This window comes from Tupaia chinensis, unplaced genomic scaffold (genome assembly GCF_000334495.1).
Source record: "Tupaia chinensis unplaced genomic scaffold, TupChi_1.0 Scaffold147433_1, whole genome shotgun sequence".
Lineage (NCBI taxonomy): Eukaryota > Metazoa > Chordata > Mammalia > Scandentia > Tupaiidae > Tupaia > Tupaia belangeri.
The window spans coordinates 1561378-1576994 of record NW_006207284.1 but is presented as its reverse complement, the minus strand read 5'-3'; the positions used below and the strand labels follow the sequence as shown (position 1 = coordinate 1576994).

Genomic DNA, 15617 nt, shown 5'->3' with positions numbered 1-15617 from the left:
AGAGGGAGAGAGAGAGAGAGAGAGAGAGAGAGAGAGAGAAGGAAAGTGAGAAAGGAAGCCACCAGGTCCAGGGCTTGAACTATGGTCAGTCACATGGCAGTCCAGCACTTTAACCACCATGCCACCTGCTGGCCCCCTCAATGGTCATCTACATGATGCTTTCTTAGAAATAAAGAGAATACTCCTTGAGCAGACAGATGCAGCTGCTCTTGGATTTATGATGGGGTCAGTACCTCTTCTGTTGGAGGACAGGTCTGAGAAACTATCTGCTGTTTATATCGATTACAGTGAAATGGATAAGTATCAAGAGAAGACTTGCAGGGGAAGAAAATACCAAGAACCTCAAAGTCTGAGGGAGGGAAAGACAGGATATCCCATCATCCATTCTGGTGGGAGTCAGGTGTGGAACTGGTTCTCAGTGACCTTGGGTCTCTCAAGGAGCTTAAGACCATGCATGGGCACTGTGGAAGGCCTCCCATGCAGGAAGTTAAGGAGGGGCCTGGGCTAACTGACCCTCTTGTTCTGCCCAGAGTACATTTCCATGTAATTTCTGATGCATGGGTCTTATTGGGAGTCAGCGGAATTGAAGGGAGGACAGAGAATCAGACAAGTTCTCATTCTCTATGCACAACAGGGGAGGAGTGAGTTTTCCAGGGACCTGAAATGTATCTGTGACACACAAATTTACATTTCTAGCCATGTGGGGAATTTTTTTTTTTTTTGAGAGATTTTCACTGTAGGGCGCGTGCGCTAGCCAGACAGACAGAGAGAGACATAGAGACAGAAAGCGAGAAATCACCCCCCAGGGGGGATGGTCACGCCGTAATCCCTTCTCCTCCATTCTCCTCTTGGGATCTTGGGCACGCACGCACACGCGCCCGGCGTGAGTTTTAAGCCACCGGATCCGGGACACGAACCGCGGTTGACTACGTGGGAGTCCAGCGACATAGCCATTACGCTAACTGCTGGTTCCCCCCATGTGGGGAATTTTTTTAAATAAATATTTTGCTTCAGTGCTAGTTACAATGATACTAACCATAAAAATAAAAATAAAAAACCCCAAAAACCAAAAAAACATAGCATCACCCTTAATGCAGTATAGTTTTCTACTCTAGTGATTTCCTCAGGAACCAAAGACCCCTACACTGAATACTCCAAATTATTTTCCTTTAATTTGTTGTATCTTTGTATCTTTTAGATGACCAGTAGATATTCTTTACTCCTATCAGTGTTCTGATAGAGTTCAGAAAACTGTCAAGGTAGATCTGGGCTGTTAGATAACAAAAGAGGAAATAGTGTTTGGAAAGCCCAGAGTAGATACTACAGTAGGAATTCTTGCTGACTTTGAGTTCCAGAGAGTTCTGCAGGGTTACCTTTTCTGTCCTTGTTGGTCTGGTCTAGGCTGAGTCCTAGTCAAGACCTTCAATGCTAAGACAAAGACCTATACACCTTCACCCTTGCCTGCTCTGGGACAAACCCACTTACTTTCGCCATGCTGTGGCAAGCTAACTGGCAACCTTCACATGCACAGCTCCCATTCAGCTGTGATTTATGGTCATTATTACCCTCATGGCTCTCTTATTTATGATGCAGCTGTTGAGTTGGTGCTATGGCCAGAGAGGTGATAAGCCATATTCCAGAACTAGACTTACTACTCAGAGAGGGATCACTCAGGTGGAAAAAAAAGCTCAAGTGGAAAGTCACAGTGGCAGACTTTTCCCCTGACAGACTAGAGAGAGAAGGGAGCAGGAAAGTAATTGTCCTAGTCCATCCAAGCTGCTATAATAAAATACAGATGCTCCTCAACTTACAATGGAATTATGTCCACATAAACCCACTGTAAGGTGAAAATATCCTAAGTCAAAAATTTATTTGAATATAATATTTAATGCTTTGTGAAGCAAGTCAGACTGTGAAAGAGAAGCATTGTATGTCCCCACTTAATATATACCATCTGCACTCTATGTCAGAAACAGAAAGACTAGAGATATAAAGGCATGGAGAGCAACTGTGCTACTAGAGACAGAGTGGGAGGAGGGTGGGCAGTGGAGGACAGGAGGGAGGGAATCAAGAGGGGATAAAGCAAAACATTTAACAGACACAAAAGTGGAAAATTATCTGGTGATGATGTGTATTGTAATATTTTTGAATGGGATAATATGCAGTGTATTCATGCTGGGGAGATTTATTTTGTATACTGCGAAGATGTACAGTGATTAAATGTAAAAAAAAAAAAGAAAGAAAATTTAAAAAAGAATGCATTTGATATACTTAACCTACCAAATAGTATAGCTTAGTCTCCCTACCTTAAGTACTCAGATCACTTACATTAGCAGACAACTGGACAAAATCATCTAATATAAAGCCTGTTTTATAATAAAGTGTTGACTATCTCATGTAACATTGACTACTAGACTGAAAGTGAAGAACAGAATGGTTGTATGGTATTCAGAGTATGGTTTCTAATGAATATCTATCACTTTTGCATCATCTTAAGTCAAAAAATTAAGTCAAACCATTATAAGTCTTTAACATAAACTTGGTGGCTTATAAGCAACAGGAATTTATTCCTCACAGTTCTAGAGGTTGAGAAATCCAAGAGCAAGGCAGAGGAGTGTCTTGTGAAGGTCCACTTTCTGGTTCATAGGAGACACATTCTCACTGTGTCCTCTAATGGTAGAAGGGGCAAGCCAGCTTTCTGGAGTGTCTTCTACAATGGAACTAATCCCATTCATTAGGACTCTGCCCACATGACCTCATCTCATGACTAAAAACCATACCTCCTAATATCATTATCCTGGGGGATTTCAACATATGAATTTTGGGGAGACATAACCATTCAGTGCATTGTGGAAGTGGTTTCTAGAACTCAACTTTCTAGAGGTACTGCTTTTAGGAAAGTAAATTTTTGGGACCAGGAGTTAGCGTAATGGCTATGTCACTGGACTCCCATGTAGTTGACCGCGATTTGAGTCCCAGACCCAGTGGCTTAAGACTCACGCTGGGCGCATGTGCGTGTGTACCCAAGATCCTGAGAATGGAGGAGAAGGGATTGCGGCGTGACCATATCCCTTGGGGGTCATTTCTCTCTTTCTGTCTCTCTGGTCGGGTGAGAGAATATCCACGAAAAAAAAACCCAAAAAAAAAAAAAAAAAAAAGGAAAGTAAATTTTCTAGCAGTTTCACAATTAGTAAAACAAAAACAAAACTTCTTCTGCCTAAAACTGATGTTAAAATTCTACCATGCAGAGGGACCAGCAGTTAGCATAATGGCTATGTCGCTGGACTCCCATGTAGTCAACCGTGGTTTGCGTCCCAGACCCGGCAACTTAAAACTCATGCCAGGCGCATGTGCGTGCGTGCCCAAGATCTTGAGAGGAGAATGGAGGAGAAGGGATTGTGGCGTGGCCATCCCCCTGGGGGGGTGATTTTTCGCTTTCTGTCTCTCTGTCTCTCTCTGTCTGTCTGGTGAGTGCACGTGCCCTATGGCAAAAACTTCTTAAAAAAAATTCTACCATGCAGAGCCAACAGGGGGCATGGAAATTAAAGCTGCTGGATCCCACGTGGCCAACTGTGCAGTTCAAGTTTTGAACTCAGCAGCTTGAAAAACACTGGGCACATGTGTGCCCCAAATCTTGAAAGGAGGATGGAGGAGAAGGGATTGCAACATGGTCATTCCCCAGGGGGATAATTTTTTACTTTCCCTCTTGTATCTCTCTCTCCAGCAAGTGCATGTGCTTTTTAACAAAGTGGGAAAAAGAAGAGAGAGAAGATAAAAGAAAATCTCTACCATGCATCAGCTTCCTACTATGAGCAAACTCCTCCTCATAAATAAAAACGTGTCTCCTTGCTGCTGGGGATGACATTAGTGCTCCCTCTCTTCTCCCAGGCTACACGACAGTGACCCATGGCAGGCATACCCTTTTTTCCTACCCACACTACAAATTTCCCACCAAGTTGTATTACTCCATTCCCCCAGTGTCATTAGTATTTGTCCATCCTTACCATTGCCTTGTTCCAGGTTCAGGTCTCTGATGTTCCATCTCCCAGACCGTACCAGAGAGATTCTCCACACAGCTAATGGGCTCTCATCTCCCTTGCTCGTCACCAATGAGAAAAGCCCAGTTTCATTAGCATGTTGCCTTCAACCCTTCTTGATCATTCCTGCAATGTATTGCCAGTTATCAGCTAGAGGAACTTTCACCAGACTCCCAAGCAGACATTTGAGCTAGAAGATTTGGTTCTGAATACCATCTTCACCACCTACCAGCTCTGTGAACCAAAGTAAATGATGCAATATTTCTAAGACTGACTGATTTTCCCATCTCTAGAATGGGCACGATAATAATACTTAGCTTCAAAATTCACTACACTTTAATACTGTCTCTGTTTGGGAAGCAGAATTGGGAAAAGTATGAGAAGGGACTTATGAAATTCCATTTTTAAATGGTTGACTTCTTCAGTAAGAATATATATTACTTGTGCCAATAAAAGTGTTTGAGGGATTAAAAAAATAGTCTGGTAGACATTGTATAATACAGTGGTTCACAGCATAGATTCTGGAACCTGATTGGTTTAAATACAGCTCACCCACTTACTCACTGCGTGATTGTAGGCAAGTTACTTAACATTTCTGTGTCTACTCAACCATTTGTAAAATAGGAGTAACGATAATACTTTCCTGGCAAGGTTGTTGAAATAAGAAACATTCACAGAGCGTTTGAAATAGTGCTGGCACATAAATGCTGCATATGAGGCTGCTATTATAATAATAGATGGTGAAACACAGTAAATGAATCATACCTGCCTGGCGTTCTCTGTCACATTTCAGATATTCCACAGGCTGGCCGTGAGGAGTGAATGAGACACAATGAGTGGCACTAGCTCGTGCCGAGCACACAGTACCTGCTGGATAAGTGCTAGTTATCCTCCCTTTTGGTTTCTTTTCCTTGCAAGGCTCAGTTCAAGAACTTTACCTTAGTAAAGTCTTTCCTGACTCCTGGGCTGTCTGGGCCTCCCCCTTGCATGTGCCTGTATTAAGACCTAAGACCCTTGCAACTCTGCAGTGCCATTGCTGGTGTACTTCTGTTCTGCATCAGACTAAGAATTTGGAGGGCAAGGATTGTCTCAATTTATCCCTATATTTCTAGCACTTGGCACGGTATCTGGGAAACAGTAGGAGCTCAATATATGTTTGTTGTTCTTTGCATGAATAAATATGATCTCCACCTTTAAGCAGTTTATTATGTATTTAGGGGGGAAGCTATAAACATGCATGAGTTCAATCTCATTATAAAGTGAAAGACCTTATTTTCGACAGCGTCATGGGCACAAGGCACAGCTTATGCGGTGAATCAAGAACTGATGCTGAGGTTTCTGTGAGGCTTGGGGAACAGTCACCTAACCTCTCTGAGAGGAAGTTCCCTTAGCTGTGAGAGGTGAGGAAAACCATGCCAGGTGAAAATGCTTGGGAAACACATGGTGAGTGAGGATCAGCTTTGGTCAGATGTCAGTTGCAGAGAAACTCAGAGAAGAGAGAAATCTGTTTTGGCCTCTGTGGTTCCATAAGGAAGAGACAGCATTTGAGTTGAGCTTTGAGGGGGTGGGTAGAGATTAGGGAAATTGGGAAGAAGGCAGACTATTTCAGGCAGAATAATATCTTGAGATGAAGAAGTGTAAAGGAAATGAAGAAACAGATGGGGAAGAATTAAATTTCTTTACTTTTTTTATGTAAAAAAAAAAAAGAAAAGGAAAGGAAAGCCTCCTTGGCTTGTGAATTTTGGCATTTTATTTCATCTATTAGCTTTGAAGGAAAGAAGGGAAAACACTACCTGGAGGCCATAAAATGAAGTTGAGGGATAGAGAGGACTGCTCAAACCTGCAGAAAACTGCGATTTGAAAATCTGATAGTGAAATTATTATTATTATTAACAACAGCACATGATTCAGTTGAAAAATAAATAAACCCAAAACTCTAGGTCTAAGTGTAATGAAGCTAGGGACCGGACGGTTGGTGCAGTGGTAAAATGTGATGCTCCGCCAGCTGATCCGCGTGGGAAGGTGTTGGGTTTACATCTGGAGACCAGGGAGGTCTACTCCTGAGCATGTGTGTGCCGATGGTCTGGAGCTGGCTGAGGCTAGAGCTGGGTCATGGGATCAAGACCCTTTTGGGAGGTACTGTCTGTCTCTCTTCCTTAGGGAAGAAATAAATGAATAAACTTAAAAAGAGAGAGATAAGATAGATTAATAACCAAACATCTTACTGCTTTGAATTTGAACTTAATTGTTTAAATGCATTTTAATTTTCTAAATTAACGACTCAGTATAAAACGAGCTTTAAAAAAGTAAAACACTAGCAGCTTGTTTTCTCACTTGCCTTCTCTCTCTCTAGTGAGCACACGTGACCTATAACAAATTTTAAAACAATAACAATAATAATTTTTAAAATTAAATAAATAATTCTTTTTAAAAAAAAGTAAAAGACTAACACTTGGTTTGTATTCAGCCTTTAAGAAGTGAAAGTGGGACCAGCAGATGGCATAATGGTTATGTTGCTGGACTCCCACTATGGCAGATTGTGGTTTGAGTCCTGGACCCATGCATGCCCAAGATCCTGGGGACTGCATGTGCATGCATGTCCAAGATCCTGGGGATTGTGATGTGGCCATTCCCCTGTGTCATTTCTCACTTTCTTCCTGTTTCTTTGCCTCTCCAGTGAGTGCATATGCCCTATAGCAAAGATATCTCTCTCTCTAAAAAAGGAAGAATTGAAAGTGATATAAAAACATTTTTAATTGCTTACTTGCATTTCCTACTTTTTCTACAATGTGGCATTACTTGAGTAACTTATAAGAGTTCTAAAATAAAAACAAAAGCAAATAACAATAACCTCCAAAATTTTTGAGCCTGAATTCTTCCTTCTCTGGCTCCTTTGCCTCCTACATGGCAGTAGTCCCAAATGTAAGAACAAAAAGAAATGTTGATTGTAACTGCAGGTTCTCTAGTACCTATTTATATGTGTTTTTGCAACTTGTCTAAATTTTGTGATGCTGTAGAGCTGTACAGTAACAGTAAACTTAGTTACTTCCTCTTAGTTTAACCTTCAGTCAGTGCCAGGACTGAGTGCCAGAGATCCTGCTGTTAATAGATACTGCCCCCTAGTGGAAAATCCCATTCACATTTGGGACAGCTAATTCGGGCAGTGCACTTTCAGATCAGTCTGTAATGCAAGAGAGGTGAATCCCCTCCAATTTCAGACTGCTCTGTCAAACATGGTCAAGCGGCAGAATAATTCCCTCCACAGATGTTCGCATCCTGATGCCCAGAACCTATGACTATGTTACTGCACATGGCCAAAGGCACTTTGCAGATGCCATTAAGTTTAGGATATTGAAATGGGGAGTTGCTCTTGATTATCCAGGTGGGCCCAATGTAGGAGGAGGTAGGAAGGTCAGTGACAGAGATGTAAGGACCCAAACAGGGAGAGAGAAGCCGCTAATATGTTTGACTTTGAAGATGGAGGAAGGAACCATGAGCCAATGGACATAGACAGCTCCTTAAAGCGAGACAGAACCAGGTAAGAGATCCTCCATGAAACCTCTAGGAGGAATCCAGGCCTGCTGACACCTTAGTTTTAGCCCAGTGAGATCTATTTCAGAATTCTGACCTCCAGGGAATCAGCAGTTAGCGTAATGGCTATGTCGCTGGACTCCCACGTAGTAGACCGTGGTTTGTGTCCTGGACCCGGTGCCTTAGAACTCAAGCCGGGCGCGTGTGCGTGCATGCCCAAGATCCTGAGAGGAGAATGGAGGAGAAGGGATTGCAGTGTGACCATCTCCCCTGGGGCGTAATTTCTCGCTTTCTGCTTCTATGTCTCTCTCTGTCTGGCGAGCGCACGTGCCCTATAGCGAAAACCTCTCAAAAAAAAAAAAAAAAAAAGAATTTTGACCTCCAGAACTGTCAGATGTATGTGTATGTGTTTTAAATTTTTAAAAATGCATTTCTTCTGTGAGAAAGAGACAGCATTCCCAGCAGCTTCAGCCAGCCATGACCATGAGCATGTGCAAGGTGAGTGTGTACAGGGAGACCTTGGTACGCAACCTAGGACCTTCCTACGTAGGTCCAGTATTGCAGAGTGCTGTGTTCCTGCTGTGTCCCCATGGCTGGCCCCAAAGAATGCACTGTTTTAAGCCACTAGGTTAGTAGTAACTTGTTACAGCAACTACAGGAAATGATCATACTGGCATTGAGCAAAGGAAAAGCACCCGTAGGGCGTGCTGTTGAGAGTCAAGAAACCCTAACCCTGGCATTGCCGCTTTTGTGTTAATAACCCAGGAAGAACATAAAATGGATCCTTGAAAGTCATTATGAAATGCATGTAAAAGGAGGGAAATGTTACTCTCTCTGACCCAACAGGGGAGTCAACCGAGAGGCCTCCTTACGGTAGTGAACAGGGATGACACACATTGTTACCTGACTGAGAGGACTCGGACTCTCCAAGGTAGGGTGTTCTAGTCTGTTCTGTTTCTAATAAGAGAAAATAGCTGAGTCTGGCTAATTTAGGAGAACAGAGATTTATTCAACTCACAGTTTGCATGTCCACAGTCCAGGGGCCACATCTGGTAAGGATTTTCCTGTTGGTGGGGTCCTGAGGCCACGCAGGATGTCACATCCTGAGGGAATGAGAGCACATGATGGTGCGTTCATGTGTGTTTCTCTCTCTCACACCCACACCGGGAGTCAATCATATCTTATCTTATCTCTTAATCACTCTGCAAAGCCCCGCCTTTCAACACAATGAAGTTACTAAGCTTCCTCTTAATACCTTCACAGGCAAATATCAACACATGAGTTTGGGGGGACACGAAGCATAGCAGAGGGAAAGCTTTTTTTTTTTTACTTAAATACATTCTTCCCTGTTAGACAATAGATATGTTACATGTTCTAGGAAACTTAGAAAAACAGAATTGAAAATCACCCATAACTCAACCACACGGAAAACCACTGTTACAGCATTTTTCTTATCACTTTTTAGAATTTTTAAAATGAATGGTATAGTATTAAAAATTTTGAATCCTTTTAAATTTACTGTTCTATCTTGAGCCTTTACTATTATCACTAAAAATATTCTGAAAGCATTGCTTTTAATGATGACACAATATTGAACAGTTTTCATGGTCTAAAATTGACTTACAGTTGTGATGTTTTTGAGCACTTAAACTATTGGGTCGTTGGAAAAGTCTTGGCGCATTTTTGCATAGAAAAAAATATGTCACGACTCTTCTGATCACCCAATATGTGAGGTTTCCAGTATAATGAAGTCAATATTTTCGTGGAAAAGTCTTTAGCCATTCGATGGTTTCCTTAAGGTAGATAGCTATACAAAGATGGAGTAACTGGCTTAGAGGTTGCGGATAATTTCAAGGTCTGTGAAGCTTACTGAAAAATTATTTTCTATTAGGTTTGTACTAATTTCCTTTTGTATTAATAATATGCATGAGATACTTCAAAAAGTTCATGGAAAAATAGAAGTAACGTATACTTTTATTTTGGTGTAAAAGATTTTCGAAATCCATGCTTAGCTTTTTCATAATGTGCATTTCCAGGAACTTTTTTGAAGACCTTCTGTATATCACCTGGGAAGTCTGCATGTGCTATTAGATTGGTGACTTTCACATATATTTAAGTATAATTCACATTAAAGATATTTTATAACCACACACATGCACAAACTGAAACAAAGTTTCTCTTTCAGCAAAAGTGTGTTACTCTGGTGTTGTGTGCTCTGTGATCTCTTATTCTATTTTTTAGATGCTGATTTGGTTCATAAGTGGATTCAGGACCTACCACAAGTTCTACGTGGGACTGGACCCAGTGGAGTACAATCCATATGTGCATCTAGGAAGATGACAGAAACTATCCTTTTAAAAATATCTCAAGATCTGGGACCAGCAGATGGCATAATGGTTATATTGCTGGACTCCCACGTGGCCGACGTGGTTCAAGTCCTAGACCCATTGGCTTAAAACTCAGGCTGGGTGTGTGTGTGTGAGTGCCCAAAATCCCAAGAGGAGAACAGGAGAAAAGAGATTGTGGCGTGGCCATTCCCCTTGGGGTGGGAGGTATAATTTCTTGCTTTCTATCTCTCTGTCTCTCTGGTGAGCACACGTGCCCTATAGCAAAACTTCTGAAAAGACCCAAAAACTGAAGACTCAAATTTTCTGCGATTACATAAAACATGTTTGTCTGATGAGATGATCATAGCACTAGATAAGAAAAAAATCTGCATTTAACAGTTGACCAACCTTTAAAAATCTGAATGTAGCTCGGTCTCAATGCCTGAATACCATCCCCATTAGTTGTACAGTGTGGATGTTAATTCAAGAAATTCTCACAGGTACACACCTTGTGATTTCTAGCATTTAATAATGGAAGATGAAGTGGCAAAAACTGATCTTTAAAATTTTGAATTCTGTGAGATTTTGATGCAAGTTGCACCTTTGGTGTTATCAACGCTTTTGTATATCTGTGAGTTTTTCTAGTTAGGCTTTAAAAATAGGATTAGATTTCCCAGTTAACATCTGAGAAAGGGAAATGAACAAGTAGTGGGTTTTTAAAAATAGAGAATAGGACAAAGAAGGGAAACATTTTTAGACAGATATGAGATTAATTTTCTGGATTTAGATCTAAAAAAATTCCTTCTTATGTATTAAATGCTAACACTGTGATGAAATTCTTTTTAAAATTCTCCATCAAATATATTAAGTAGGGTCCTTAGTTCTAAATTATATGATAGATTAAACGACAAACATCTCATGAAATACATTTTTGATTAACATTCTTTTTTCCCCCCAACCTGGCAAATAAATGGAGAGCATTAGAAAGACAACAATGATCCCACAGATAAATGTCAAAGACTGTGATAAAGTGCCTAGAAAATTATATTACCTTTTATATACTTTTCCTTCAAGGAATCCAAAACACTTTTCAGACATCTTCTTCATTCATTTTCACAGTCCTTTAATGTAAGAAACAGACAAAGGAATCTTTTTATTTCCTTTTATTGCCAGAGAGCATGCACATTCATTAGAGAGAGGGAAACAAAAAGGGAAAGATAGAGAGAAAGCACCCCCATGGGGTGTGACCATGCCATAATCGTTTTCCCTCCAGTTCTCCATCTCTTCAGGATGTTGGGTATTTATACATATGTGTCAGGCATGTTTTTCAAGTCTTCTGGGACCAAAATTTGAACCAGTCAAGGGAGCCAGCCTTCTGTGCATAGCACGTAACTGCTGAGCTGTGGAACCAGCCATAGACAAAAGAGTCTTGTGTCCACTGTGTAGACAGATTTAGGGGTGAAAGACTGTAGCCAAAGGATTGCCCAGATTCAAGAGAAATCTGGACAAAAGCTTACCTACATTTTTACAGTCTTGAACATCAGCTCACATGGGCCCTCTGTCTTCAGTTAGAACACCCTCAAGGATTTGGGGTTCTGAGAACAAAGCGTACTTACTACCTATTTACGTGGTGACAGCAGGCTTCCAGGGGCTACCTCAAGTGCTTTCCAAATATCAGCTCACCTGATATTCATAACGACCCTGTGAAGTGGGTATTGTAAATTTCTGTTCTACCATTAAGGAAATGGAGGTGTTGAGATATTAATGACTTGCCAAGGTCACTAGTGAAATTGAACTTCACTAGGATTTTATGCTGTCTAATACTTCAGAACATATGTTTTTTTTGACATGAAATTTCTGTCAGAGAAAGAATTAAAAAGCCAGTGTATGCGTGTGAACACATGTTTATGCTCATAGACACATAGGAAGTAGATAGACATTCACAAACTCGGATACCAAAAGAAAGAAAATTATAACTTTATATTTACCAACTACGTCCATCCTGCTCAGGACCATCCCCCATCTTGTCCCTTCTGAAGTTTAACTCGGTATCTTCTACCATAGTTTCAAACTGTCAATTGGCAAATTGTGAATCCAAAGTTATGTTGCCTCTCAGGGCTGTATCTCCTCTCTCCTGGTATAGGTGCAGGTCCTCTGGGCTCCCCCTGCCAGCTATTAGGTGCCCTCAGCCTGAAGGTGCTGCGGGCCACCTCTAACCACAATTCTGAGGAGCAGTGGGTCCTTGCTGGAATGTTGGATGTGAGTCAGTGCTTCAGTCTTCAGCCATAAGGCCTTACATGCTCTCTGGCCTCCTCTTCTGATCTCAGCATTTTGTTGGTCTACGAGTGGTCTTAGCACTTCACCTACTGTGGCACCTGTGGGTCCTCCAGGAGCCCTGCATGGGGCATGTAGAATGTATTCTCCACTTGAATGAAGCTGGTCTCCTGCTTGCCTGCTCAGCCAAAATAGGACCGTGGGCCAGTGTGGGACTTCTCTGAGCGCCCTGTAGTCAGTCTCCACTGGCATAGAACCTGTGGTGTCTCAGTTTGCTCAAAACCTAAGATACGCTGCTTATGCCTCTTCTGGAAGTTTCCACCCCACAGGACAAGCCAGGACATTTGCATCTCGTCCTTTGCCCTCTCTCCTTTTCCTCTTTCAAATGTTCTCCCCTTATCCAAATTCTGCTCTTTTCTGTGACCCAGACTTTGCTTCTTCTTATTTAAAAGGAAGGTTTCTGAGTTTAGAAAATACCTTTGTCAGTCAACAAAGCTTTCAGGATTATGATCTTCATTATGGACTTCAATTCTGTTTGGAACGTAAAGCTGAGCTCTGATTCCTTTGATCTCAGGGGTGTCGCTTTTTCTCTGCAGCCAGGAAGGCCACTGCTTTACCAGGTGGAGAGGTGCTCAGCAGTCGTGCACCAGGAATGATAATAGCTTCCTTGATTCAAGTACCAGTACTCGAAGATAATGAGCCTTCTACTTAAGAAAAACTTAATTATAAACTACTTACAGGAGTAGATGCAGCTTATGGGTAAATATATCTGAGTGGGCTCTTTTTTTTTTTTTTGCCACAGACCACCATCACAGCCCTCCCTTGTCTTTTTTTACCACAATCTGTCCTTGACCCCCTTTAACAAAAATATTTTTGTAAAAAGTTGGTTGTTTATTTAAAATTCTTTGATTTCCTTTTACCTGTGGGATTCAGTTCTACGTCCTCCAGGATCTAGGCTACACCTGAAACTTCAGCTTTATCTGATGCCGCCCCCACAACCCTACTCTGTACCCCTTACCTCATGCCTCCTGTGCCCCAGCTGCAAAATGCCCAATTCCCTGCAGACCCCATTTGACCTCTTGCAGCCACGACAATCCCTTGCACGTGCTGCCAACCTTTGTTGAAGTCTTGTCATCTTGCGGCTTCCCTCTGACCTGTCACTTATCCTAAAAACCCAGCTCAAGTGGTATCATTCCTAGGGAAATTGCCTTTATAGACTCGACATAATATTTTAAAGTTTGTTTGTTTGTTGGGAAAGAGAAAGAGAAGAGCAGGACTCCCAAAGTGTCTTCAAACTCTGATCCACTCCTAGTCCTAGTTGGCCTAGATCGTGGGCTTGTGCACAGGCCTGGAACGCTCTGTGAGATCCTAGGATGCAAACCAGGATCTTTCTCCCATCGGCCCAGTTGCATCACTGCTGTGCCATGGCCTGGCCCTGGCCTTGACGTGTCACCTCTAGTATTTAGCAAGCTGTGTTCTACTTGTCTGCTTATCTTTAAAATACTTTATCCAGTCTGCACACCTTAAATACCATGATTTTACCAATTAAAATTCATTTCTAAACATGAATCATGCTAATCAATAAGTCACTAATTTCATCATTAAACAGCAATTTCTGGGCCAGCCTAGTGGTGAAGGGAGCCAGATCCCAAATGACTGTCTGCAATTTGAATCTTGGCCTTGGTGACTTGAAAAACAGGCTGGGTGTATATGTTCTTTTCCAGAATCCCAACAGGAAGGAGAAATGGAGAAGAGATTACAACAGGAACATGCTCCATTGAAGGGTGCTTTCTCCTTCTCCCTCCCTGTCGCTCTGGCAAGTACACACTCCTTCTGGCAAGTAAAAAAAAAGTAATTTCTGACATTCACTATTTTAATTACAAAGTATTGGTGGAAATACTGATATCAGAAATATTTGTTATGGCCATTCTGATGTAACTCTACCTGACCACTATTGGAATACTCACTCTTGACCAGGACAGCTGACATGTTGAACCAACTAGCGCATATGGGATCACGCCTGGTGTATAATGAATTGTTTAAGCAGTTTACAGGCACAGGAGAGAGCTTCTTGAGATACCAAGAACATCTGTTCCAAGGAGCTTCTCCTGCAATGTTGAAATCCCTACTCTAGAATGGACTTCCAGGTCAGCCTTGGGCTAAATATGACATAATTCCTTTTACCCACTCCGTTACCTCCATGCCACATTTTTCTACCTGGCCTTGAAGCAACATTTTCCATAGAGCTAGCCCTAGCCCCAGGAACATGTGTGTAAATTAGGAGGATATATCCCCTCCTCCAGGTGGATGCAACCAGGGCCAAGGCATTCACTCCATGGACAGAGTGTGAGCAGAATTGGGATGTTCACTCATGTCCTTGGCCAGGTGCCCTTACGAGGAGAGGAAGAAAGACCCAACTGTCCACGTAGAGACAAAAGCTCTTATAGAAACAGTTCCATTAGCCTTTACATTTGGCTCCTCATCTTCTGCAAGCAATCTTCCGAGTGCATCTTCTTCTTCAATGTGCACAGCCCCCTGCTAGTAAACGATGAAAAAGCAATCACTGGTCTTTATAGAAACAATCAGTAGTCAGGCAAATGCTAGTCTTCATTTACAGATCACCGAGAAAGATTGTGCTTCCTCCGTCTCGCTGTGCCCTCATTTCCTCCATTCCCTTGAAGAAAATGAAGTATTAGGTTGTTGGAAAAGTCATGATGTATTTTTCTGGTTTTCTATGCAAAATGCATCTTGACTTTTCTGACTACTCACTACAAGCTTCAAAGACAATTCAGCTTGCGATTATTTATATGATTAAATTAGAACATTAAAAATCAGCTTTGAGTCAATGAAACCATGTACCAGTTAGAATGTTTTCAGTAACAATGAATGGAAAAGGACTGGAAGGACTGCCACCACACAGAGAATATTTCACTTAACAAGAAGTCCTGGGGTAGGGTAGCAGCAGGGCTAGTTAAGCCAGTGGCTCAAATAGCAATATCAAGAACCTAGATTCCTTCTACCTTTCTACTTTGCCATCTTTGTCATATCAGCTTATCTGCCTCTCTGCTACAAAATGGCTGCCATGGCTCCAGATTTTACATACCGACATGACAATGTCTTCATAATAAGAGGAACTTTCTGTTTAATTGCATTTTTGCTCCCTTTGCCTCCTCTTACCACTTGCAGATTTCCCTTCCAGTTCTGTGCCCAAACTGTTCCATGCCCTGCACAAATTAGTTACTCACAAGAGAAGTGGGAGTAATGGAATTGGCTTTAAGCAATGTCACTGTTCACCTCTGGAGCTGGAGTGAGGAAAAAGAAAGAATTTTTGTCGGGAAAGAGAAAGGGAAGAGCAGGACTCCCAAAGTGTCTTCAAACTCTGATCCACTCCTAGTCCTAGTTGGCCTAGATCGTGGGCTTGTGCACAGGCCTGGAACGCTCTGTGAGA

The 15617-nt window shown here is 41.8% G+C and overlaps 1 long non-coding RNA gene across 4 annotated transcripts in view; it reads right to left on the bottom strand.

The window, feature by feature from the left end:
• The window catches only part of LOC102500193 (uncharacterized), an 18632-nt gene extending 5639 nt beyond the window's left edge, over positions 1-12993 (bottom strand). For 2 of the 4 annotated variants that reach the window (XR_337585.3, XR_003548103.1), the window contains exons 1-4: positions 11884-12976; positions 10947-11016; positions 8587-8671; positions 4005-4163 (exon numbers count right to left, since the gene is read on the bottom strand). This is a non-coding gene — a long non-coding RNA (uncharacterized LOC102500193). Of the gene's footprint in view, positions 1-4004; positions 4164-8586; positions 8672-9192; positions 9376-10946; positions 11017-11883 lie in introns of all 4 variants that reach the window. The other 2 variants (XR_003548104.1, XR_001369811.2) reach the window with 2 other exon arrangements.
• Between the last annotated feature and the right edge of the window lie 2624 nt (positions 12994-15617).